This window comes from Dromiciops gliroides, chromosome 2 (genome assembly GCF_019393635.1).
Source record: "Dromiciops gliroides isolate mDroGli1 chromosome 2, mDroGli1.pri, whole genome shotgun sequence".
Classification (NCBI taxonomy): Eukaryota; Metazoa; Chordata; class Mammalia; order Microbiotheria; family Microbiotheriidae; genus Dromiciops; species Dromiciops gliroides.
The window spans coordinates 65,594,921-65,606,283 of NC_057862.1; the positions used below are offsets into that span (position 1 = coordinate 65,594,921).

General features: G+C 40.5%; 1 pseudogene; it reads right to left on the bottom strand.

Moving 5' to 3' along the window:
* Nucleotides 1-2,320: 2,320 nt before the first annotated feature.
* On the bottom strand, nucleotides 2,321-10,994 carry LOC122738290 (annotated as a pseudogene).
* Nucleotides 10,995-11,363: the final 369 nt, after the last annotated feature.

The window sequence follows — 11,363 nt, forward strand, 5'->3', positions numbered from 1 at the left end:
TTAGTCATCTTTGCCCATTTGAGGCTTATGAGGTAGAATTTCAGAGTTGATTTTATTTGCATTTTTCTAGTTACTAGGAATTTAGAGCATTTTTCATCTGACTATTGATAGCATAGATTTCTTCCCCTGGAAATTGCCTCTTCATGGCCTTTGACGCTTTTTTTTGTTTTTTTTTGTTTTTGTTTTTTTGCGGGACAATGAGGTTTAAGTGACTTGCCCAGGGTCACACAGCTAGTAAGTGTCAAGTGTCTGAGACTGGATTTGAACTCAGGTTTTCCTGAATCTAAGGCCAGTGCTTTATCCACTGTGCCATCTAGCTGCCCCCTTTGACCATTTTCAATTGAGGAATGGCTCTTTCTCTTATAATTTTGAATCACTCCCTATATGTATTTGAAATGAGACCTTTATTTTGAGAAACTTGCTACATTTCCCCCCATTTCCCCTTGCCCCTTCTAATTTTCACAGCATTGGCTTTGTTTGTGAAAAAAATCTTAAAATTTTATGTAATTAATATTGTCTATTTCACTTTCTGGTTTTCCTTGCTTAATGATGAATTCTTCCCCAATCCACATATTTGACAGTGAATTTCTTATTTTGTCCTCTAATTTGTTTTTTTAATTTTCCACTAAGACCAATGCACACACATACCATATATATATATACACACACACATACACACACACACACACACACACACACACATATATATGTGTGTGTGTGCATGTGTGTCTGTATGTCTGTATATAATTGTAAATAAATATGTATATGCATATACACACATGCATACATATATTTAATCCTGGGGATGGGATAAGGAAGGGCAAGATGTCACCAGGAATTAACAGAAGTATTTCTTTTTCTTGTCACACAGGAAACAGAACTGCAGTGCTGAAGATACAACACACAGCAAGGCAAACCAGAATACAATTCGTGGCTAGCAAAGAGGAGTGGGTGGAAGAAAAGGCCAGAGAGAAGGAGGAAAGAAAAGACCAAAAAAGGGGATATGGGGGAGGAGAGAGACATAAAGTATCCAGTAGGGCTGAAATTAGCAGTTCAGGATTTATAAATTACATAGAAAATGTTGCTGCTTGTGTTGCCACCTCAGTGCTGGCTTGGTCTGACTCTGGGGTTTCTGCTCTGGATAAAAAAGAGACTGATCCTCAGTCTCACTGGGAAGCAGAGTCATCCTCATTATATGGGTTGTTTATTTTCCAGCTGATAAACTTTTTTTTCTTTTTTTTAACTTAACCACAGCCAAAATAAGACATTAACTGCATAATCCAAAACGGCTACGCCCACACTATTTATAAAAACGGAAAAGTCTATGCAGGCCAGGCCAGGAGCTATACTATTCCTAGAGATTTTGGCCAATTTCCAAGCAATGGAATTTTCCACGGCCTTCAGATGCGTCGAGGGCTCTTCTAGTCTTGATAGTGTGCTTGGCTTCCCGGACTTGGGGCCAGACCTGGCTGGGCACCTGTTAGAGGCTTGGCCTTTCACACTGGTAACTTTGCTTGAACTCTTGCACTGTGATGATAGCTAACATTTCCTACCTGGTTGTGTCAGAAGTGTTTGGGGATTCTGTCCTCTCTGTCATTCCTGTTTGAGAGAAGAGAGTCTCCTACCTGATTTCCTATCATGAGAACTTCTTTGAGGAGATAGGCTAGCTCGTTTTTTGTTTTGTTTTGTTTTGTTTTGTTTTTAGTGAGGCAATTGGGGTTAAGTGACTTGCCCAGGGTCACACAGCTAGTAAGTGTTAAGTGTCTGAGGCTGGATTTGAACTCAGGTCCTCCTGAATGCAGGGCCGGTGCTCTATCCACTGCGCCACCTAGCTGCCCCCAAAATTTTGGGGGGGAGTCAACTTTTTGTTTATTTATTTATTTATTTTTTGGCGGAGCAATGGGGGTTAAGTGACTTGCCCAGGGTCACACAGCTAGTGCCAAGTGTCTGAGGCTGGATTTGAACTCAGGTACTCCTGAATTCAGGGCCGGTGCTTTATCCACCGCACCACCTAGCTGCCCTGTTTAGCTCGTTTTGATGGAGGTTTGTCTACCCTTTTCTGATGGTTCATAGATCTTCCCACTTCCTTTATCAGTTAATTGTCTTATTTAGTGTGATGTTTTAAGGTGACCACACAATTTAGATTTTAAACATCATATTAGTAAAGTCAGTTTGAGCTCTGTGAGTACAAAACCCTCTTTGCTGAGATTGCTGGGGGACTACTTGTTGGGGAGGTGGTGTTAGGCTGATTTCGTATGGAATATAGGTCTTGTGAATTTGAGGAGCTGTGTGGGTGTCTCCCTTTTCCCCCTTCTCTTATTTAACACTGTATTATTTTTTTAGATTTCCCATTCTCCTTCTTTGACTGGGCAGAGGAGGGAGACCAGGAACTTGCTGAGGCAATAAGACTGGCTAGTTTACTATACTTGTCTTCTGGAGATAGAAGAGACGCTGCTCACGCTCAGGTCCCAGGACTTCTCAGATACTGATGGGGAGTGAGAAATAGAGGCAGAAGATGATGGGGAATGGGACCTAGAGAGAGATTTTGACGATGACCTGGATCAGAAACTAGATCCGCTATAGCTACTGGCGCTGCTGATGCTTCCGCTGATGGTCTGCCTCCTGGGTGGGATTCTAGTTTGGTGGGCCTTCCTTCTTCCTTATCTGTTATCTCCTGGTTTGGTTGGCTCTGGTGCAGTAATGATTTTGGTGGGCTGGAGTGGGGTGGGGGGAGGAATGGAAGTGGGACTGGCTTTTTCAGAGACTTCTCTCCTTTTCCAGCAAGTGGGGTAGGCTCTCCTTTAGGTTTTTGTTGTCGTTGTTTGTTTGTTTGTTTTTAAATAGAAGGGTTATGTGGGGATGTTGTTGGAGATGGAGAAGAGGAAGATGAAAAAGACAAAAAACTGGATCTGATGCCTGAAAATGAGCTATGTCTAGAAGACTTACTAGAATAGATCTGTAAGATGAGAACATGGAATGGGATCCTGAGGAAGCCCAGAAAGAGAATATGATGATGAATGAGAAGATGACCTGAGGAATTGGTTCCAGATGCTGATGAGGTAGATGTTTTTAAGCGCCTCTGAGCAGAGCTCTGAGAAAGTGATAAGCCACGTTTCTTCTTAGAGCACTTAGATCATTGCCAAAGATCCTTCCATTCTTCTACTCTTTTCACCTGTGAGCCAGTTAGTGTGTGGTTTCCTTCTTCCTGATTTTGGTGGTTGAGGGGATCTAGGTTTCGCTTTTGTTTTTTTTTTGTTTTTTTGGTGGGGCGGCGGTGGTGGTGGTGGTGTTTGTTTTGCTTTTGCTTTTTCTCTGTTCAGGTCTCTGTGTTCCCTGCCTTTTTCATCTCTCTTGGCTTGTTCTCGTTCCCACTCCTCTTTCCTTCCTTGGCGTTCTTTATCTGGCTTTCTTTCTCACTCTTTCTCCCTCTGCCACTGTTCCCTTTCTCGGTCTCTCTCCTGTTCCCATTTTCTCTATTTCCTCTCTCGTTTCCTTTCTCTTACTCAATAATTACGATATGGTTCAGTTTCTGTGTCTTGCGCTCTGAAGTTCTCATATTGTCTACCACACCCAAATCACTCTATTTCATAATCATAATGTATGGAGCAAACTGCCTCAGTTTACCCAAATAACTCAAGGAGACCACCAAGTCAAGCAGAGACAGATTTATTACATCCTCATGAGGACGGGCAAAACCCAATTACACATTGAAGTCTTGCAAAGATATGCCCAATCCTCTAGGTTTTTATAGTAATCTTGAAAAGGACTGTCCCCACATACACCTAGGGTGGATGAGCTCACAATCTAACATCCAATCCTGTCTCACCCAGGGTGCGTATGGAGACATGCATACGTGTTCCAGGGACAAGGGAGAAAAGGGGAGGGGGAACAAGGTCAAACCAAAGGAAAAAGAAACAGGGGAGTGAGAGTCAGATGTTTCACATCTCACAGTTCCCACTGACTCCCCTCTCCAGGCCCCTGTCTCTAAAGATAAGGATGACAGGGTTAAAATTTATCTTTGGCTATGTTGGGAAGAAAAGAATAATCCATTGTTGGGACCCCAAGGCCAAGGGGATTCTGCTCTGAGAAAAAGAGACAATGTTACTTAACATCTGGTCTCAACTCAATGGCTGCATTCTGTGCCTAGTCCCATCCTTTCTTCTTGAGTCCCGAGTATTGAATTGGTGGGCAAACTCCCTGACCCACTGACTGGGGTTCTGACACATGATAGATTGCAGACAAAACTAATATGTAGCTGACAAGTGGGGAGACTGAGCAGAAGTAAAAATACTGTTAATTGGCAATAAAACTTAAAGGAGACAGTGAGAATTTTGACAAGCAATAAACTTCTAACAAACTATACTGGGGCAGGTCTGGGTACCTTCCAGACCCCATGGTCAGAGTTTAATCTGACTCAAATCCATAATCATATCATACAATCCTCCATTTTTCTTTTATGCTCAGAGAGCATATTCTGGATTTGAGTCACTGTCATTGAGCCCTTCAGCCATGCAGGATTTCAGCCCATCAGTCCAAGTCCAACTCATCACCAGTCTCTCCTTCGTGAAGTTTCAGAATCAGGGTCTTTAATCTTTTCTCAGTGAACTGCTGAGTCACCATCAGCTGCATCTGTTGAACTGCACGTTGTATCAAACCTATAAAGCAAGGGACTAAACAGGGACAAATATAAGAACTCCAAAATTACAAATGAATACCTAATCCTGTCCCATAGGCATCTTTCAGGAGGTAAATTGGGGTCTAATTAATTATCCCAATATACCATATACATGTCAATAACTACCAATATTATAACAACAAATATGATTTAAAAACCTCTTTATAATTTCAGTGATGTGCTCCCAGTGTCCATTCACTTAGCAATTTTCATCTTTGACCTCAGGTACCCCTATTAGAACCTTTTACAAAGCAAATTTAAATAGCAAATACAACTGTTTCCCAACTTTATCCAAGGAAAGAGTAATCTCTAATTGACCTCTTCTAGGCCTGAGTATCCCCAACTAGACTCAGGCCCACCAGGCTACCACTACATTTCCCCACCCCTCCTTCCAATAGCTAAGGAAAAAGAGGGCGAAGATCTCTTCTTCTGTAACTGCTTCCAGCTGAATATGTGTGTAGAGCTGACAGTGGAAGGTGCAGAAATCCTTGCAGGCCTGGTCCAGATGATGAAGGGGGTATATAGTCTGGAATTGCTAACATAAAATTGAAAGCCTTGAGCCTAGATAAAACAAACTATCAAGAGGTTAAAGAGACAAAGACAAAAAATTTTAAAAGACAACAATAGGGAAAAGGGGCAAACCAAAAGAGTGAATCCAGGAACCCCCAGATCCTGCATCAGGAGCGAAAAGCTGTTCACAAATGTCCTTCATCCAGTGAAAGGTGTCATGAATGCCCCGTGCTGTTCAAAGCTTTACCTAGTTCTGTATCTGACAGACATTATTAACAACAAGTCAAAGGGTTACCACTATCTTGCTACATGCAAGCCATATAATCTAAATGTTTCAAAATGCCACTGATGGCAGAACCCTTAAATTTTTCCAAATTACATCTATATCCATTTCACTTTATTTCTCCAAAAGTTTTCACTCAATTGTTTAAGATGTAATCCTCACATAAAACTTAGGTTACAAAATACCTTTGTAAGAAGATGACCACAAATGAACTTACATAAGAGTTACCAAGTTAACTTCAATTCTAATAAAAGACTTAGGATGACATTTAACCAATTAATTTCAAAACAGTGCATGTCAAATAAGTTGTCCATAATAAACCATGTTTGTATTACAGGACATGCTCTATAGACAGATATTATTTCTACATTACACAATAAACTTATATAACAAAACATTCTATATTTTACTCTTCTCTGTTTTCTTGAAACAGACTTGAGATGTCTCTGGTTCAATTTCTAACATGCATAACTAATAACAGACAGATGACAAGGCTAAATGCTTATACATTCTAGTTGTTCAGATTCTGAAAGGGACTAGAATTTCTAAGGCAAATAGCTTAAATCTTAAACCTGCATCTCACCCAGATGTTACAGTATTAATCTAGGGATGAAGAGACAATATTGTGTTCGTGCTTATCAAGTGACATGATTATAGGAACTTGCCACAAAAGAAAAAGAACAAAGCTCTGGGGGAAAGGTACTTTCCCAACTCCCAGTAGAAGTTTTGTGGACAACCAATGCAATATGCCAGACCTAAAATCAGCCAGGTGGGAAAGTTTGCATTCCATATGTAATATTCGGGGAAACCGAGTCAGGAGACACCTACCTCAGCCTTTGCCAAACAGTCGGTCTCCCATCCTTTCCCAAGAGAACTCCACCTGCAGTGCACACATGTAAAACCCCTATAGGGTTGCTGGTATCATGAATCATATGGCTCACCATTCCTTGATAGTAATAACTGGAGTCAAACTCAGAGCAATAATGATTAATAGTCCCATAACATCTTAAATAGCAAGTCCCAACAATCAGCACTAAAAGTGAATTCATTTCTCAAGGATCGCATATCCTAGACAGCAAGTATTAACTATACTTGTACTTAAATAGGTTTCTCTTTTCATCCATAGGTTAGCACTACACAAATGAATCTGCTTTGAGATGCTCAATAACAAGCAATGGTTGAAATAAGTGTAAGCAATCCCAAATTGCATACTGGGAACAAACTAGAAAATGCCCCACACAATAGCACATGGTAAAATGGGTTTAGATGTTAAACATAAGATACTGTCCTCAGAATTCCTCTAAACAATGGGAACATCTTTAAAGTGACAACTAGTTTGCATGTGTTTCTACACATGTTCTAATTCCAATTAAATAAAAACATAAGTAAACTTCAGATTCCCTATTAAGATGATACAAGATAGCTCATAAGTTACTTATTGTTCACTAACATGTCATACATGACAAGTTCAGGCACCAATTTAACTATTACTTAGCACCAATAAATCCAGATCAAAACAGCAAGATCTTTCTCATAACTTACAAATTATTTAGATGTTCTTGTATTAATTCAATAACCAATTAATTCAATGTTGCAATAACAAACTTCCACTTTGTCCATTCTCATAATAGAAATATATACCAAACCTTAAGAATAAAACTCAAATATTCAGATATTCAGGATTCCAGAAAAGCTTTTTCCATTAATTAACACAATTTCACAAATCACAGTAAGTTTGAACATGATTGTTATCAATATCAAATCACCATTGCAACAAATTAGCTTAACTTTATCTCTGCTCCCCTTCTCTCTCATCTAAAGTGTTTGCAGTGGGGAGGAATTTCAGCTTCTTCCAAACCAAAGAGGAAATATTCAAATAACCCGTTCCAATCATAATAACAAATTTTACTAGGCCCCTTTTTAAATCCTCTCATTATCTCTTGTTGTAGTTGTAGTTGTTCTTTCAAACTACAGTATACCAGATCACAATACAACTTGAAGTAATCCAGCAGTTTCTTTTGCCAGTTTTTTTTTTTCTTTATCTCTAGATTTCGTTTCTTCCTGTCCTTCAAGGTAAGATACTGCACTAAGGATTTCAAGTCCCATTCCCCTCTAATACCAAATTACATTTCACAAAGAGATCCCATCAAGCTTCTAACTTTTAGAAAAAAAAGCAAATCACTATACTTTACTGAGGATCTGTTGGATCTTAAAGCCTTAATATACAGCTAAGAATATTCTTACTATGCCCACTTCACAGAAAACCATTATCACATTCAATTAAATTCATAACCCAAAGTAATTTAGAGAGTCCAAATCTGACCATATCTCCAATACAATAAACTATTAAACTATTGGGCACTTTTCCTTTCCATATTACAAATCACCTTGAGGTAGTCAGCTTAAAGTTACACAAATAGAACAGTATATATTTCACTTAGAGTTAAATCAGAATTAATTCAATTAAACCCCAATTTATTTTCTGAACGATATCGTATAGAACCTCATTGATAATTTCATATTAGTATTAATTCATCCCATAATCACTTAATCTAAACACTTCCTATTTTCCTGTTTTTGTTTCTCCTTAAACAGTTCCATTACAAAAGAAAATTTTTAAAGTGGCAGTATATAGTTTGTATGATTCCCAAAGTTTCTTAAATAGATAGCCCAATCAAATTCAATTACCCTTCTTGATTCCCTAATTACACAAACTTTTCTTTTGCTAGTTTAAAGGAATATTTTAATGCCACATTTAGTCCTCCAATTCAGTCTGAAAGACAATGCCAGAGCAGCAAGATTCCCCCTGCTCCTCCCCCACTTCCTTAACCTAGCAAGTTGTTTTTTTTTTTAAGGGTAGCTTCTTCAATTAAACAAAACTTTTCCTTCTAAATTCCAAGCACAGACTTATGCTCTCTCCTCCCCCACAGCAGAAAAAGGGGAAGGGGTGGCTTTCTTTTCTTTCTTCTTTCTCTCTCTCTCTCTCTTTCCTTCTACTTTCCTCTCTTTCTCTCTCTCAAAAATCCTAACTATTCACTCTCATACCCCTGGTCACAGTCAATGCAGACAGGGCAGACCATGTAGGCTAGCAAACAACTTCCTAACCATTCATTCCTCCTCACTTAATCAAACTTCCTCGTACCTTCTCAACATACTTAAACCATCTGAAACTAGCAAAGTGGCAGCTTAGCCAATATCTCACCAAATAACCCCATTTATCTATTTTAAGATAGACCCAGGGGATTCTCTTCTTTAATCTGCCTATTACAAACTTTAGGTGTTCCCTAAGAACAAACTTCACACTCACTCTTTCTCCTTTGTGGTCAGCAGCCTTTTACCTAGGGCTGCAGACAGATCACATTTCAATGGCTCAATTCAAATTCTGAGTAATTTACAATTCTACAATCCCCTTCTCAGTCCCTTCTCTAACCCAGACTGCAGGGATCAATTTCCCTTTCTTCTTCTTTTGTCAATACAGTTATTTTGATGGAATTTTTACTCCTGGACCTCTACTTTTAATTTCAATTGAAAAGGTCTCCTTCCAATTATCTAATCCAGGATTTTTTCCAGCCTCCTCTGGCTCTTTAAACTTGCCCTACTCTAGATGTTCTACCCGTATTTTGTTCAAGATCCTAGCCTGGTCTGGACTTTTTAACCCTGAACTCACCGGGCTCCTGTTTTTGCTCAGGATGTCTATTCAACCCTGGCTCAGCATGGACCTCCACCTTTAAAAGGTCTCTACCATCTAGCCGGTTTTTCAATCCTGCAAACAACAGGTACTAAACCCCCCCTAGGGGCGTTCCTATATTTTGTTCGGGGTGTCTATTGTTGGTTGGGCGTCCCCAGACCTTTTCAACCCCGCAAACTCAATAGGACCTAGAGGGCACCCTAAGGTTAATTCTGTATCTCGTATCAGGGTGTCTATTCAGTCCTAGTGACCTGTTCAACCCTGCAAAACTTCAACAGACCTTAGGATGATAACTAGGGGTTCCCCGATTTCTTCCTAGAAATCCCCCTGAATGGTCACCCAGTTACTCACCAGTCTGGGTCTGTGCACACGTTGTGACCGAACCAATCCAGATACTCCTCATTACTTTAGCCGGCATCCCTGTGTCTGGTTGGCTTTTAAGTCTCTCTCTTTCCGGGCATGGATGCTGAGAAGCCTCACCAAGAGCCAGACCCCTGAACCTGCTGAACTCAGCAGGGACGTCCTTGTTCAGAAGGACAGGCTCCTGGGAGTCTCCAAAGATCCCCAAAGAGATCCCGGACGCGCCCCCATCTGTATGGAGCAAACTGCCTCAGTTTACCCAAATAACTCAAGGAGACCACCAAGTCAAGCAGAGACAGATTTATTACATCCTCATGAGGACGGGCAAAACCCAATTACACATTGAAGTCTTGCAAAGATATGCCCAATCCTCTAGGTTTTTATAGTAATCTTGAAAAGGACTGTCCCCACATACACCTAGGGTGGATGAGCTCACAATCTAACATCCAATCCTGTCTCACCCAGGGTGCGTATGGAGACATGCATACGTGTTCCAGGGACAAGGGAGAAAAGGGGAGGGGGAACAAGGTCAAACCAAAGGAAAAGGAAACAGGGGAGTGAGAGTCAGATGTTTCACATCTCACAGTTCCCACTGACTCCCCTCTCCAGGCCCCTGTCTCTAAAGATAAGGATGACAGGGTTAAAATTTATCTTTGGCTATGTTGGGAAGAAAAGAATAATCCATTGTTGGGACCCCAAGGCCAAGGGGATTCTGCTCTGAGAAAAAGAGACAATGTTACTTAACATCTGGTCTCAACTCAATGGCTGCATTCTGTGCCTAGTCCCATCCTTTCTTCTTGAGTCCCGAGTATTGAATTGGTGGGCAAACTCCCTGACCCACTGACTGGGGTTCTGACACATGATAGATTGCAGACAAAACTAATATGTAGCTGACAAGTGGGGAGACTGAGCAGAAGTAAAAATACTGTTAATTGGCAATAAAACTTAAAGGAGACAGTGAGAATTTTGACAAGCAATAAACTTCTAACAAACTATACTGGGGCAGGTCTGGGTACCTTCCAGACCCCATGGTCAGAGTTTAATCTGACTCAAATCCATAATCATATCATACAATAATAAGGATATGAATAAGGTTCAAATGTTTTATCTTTGACATAACTAATAAACTGATAATTCCATTCTCTCGAAAATTCCTTTTCTTTGTCAAATTCCCACTCATCTTTTCCAAAAGTCACTGTAAATTTCCCCCCCTCAAAAAATCAGGCTCCTGTGTTTTGCAAATGGTTGCCTTTCTAAAATATCTCCTTTGCATGCTGGAGTCCTCTCTCACAGGAACCCTCTGTTGGGGGTTCTCTAGGTGATGGAGGCAAAATTTCAACTGATCCACCTCAGGGATTGACAGGCATCAATGATGAGGTCCCCATTGGGTGGGAAAGGGTCTAGTTTCATGATCAAAAATAGTTTCCTTTGTCATTCACTCCAGGATGGATAAACCTATAATTCATTCCAAATGTAAAATGACCTCCTTATCAGTAGGATCTTTCACTATTCCTTTCAGAGCATCATCATTGGCTGCTTCAGCTCTGCATTCTGCTCCAGCTCAGGTTTTTGGCTTCCTTGAGATGCATGGGGAACAAATGGGCTTCACTACCTTCAGGCCAGTGTGGTAAAAATTTGAAGTTTTAGCTGAATCATTTGAGAGTTGAGTGCATGCTACTGAAGTGGCTTTTGAGGGACCTCCCTTTTGGGATGGAGACTATGACAAACTTCTGGGACACCAGCTTAAAACTGAGGGTGGAATGGAAGTTCAGTCTCTCTGGTTTTTCAGCTTAGCCATGGTGCGTTTGCTGTTCGGTGCTGGTTCTTGGCCTGGCAGGCAGTTTGGA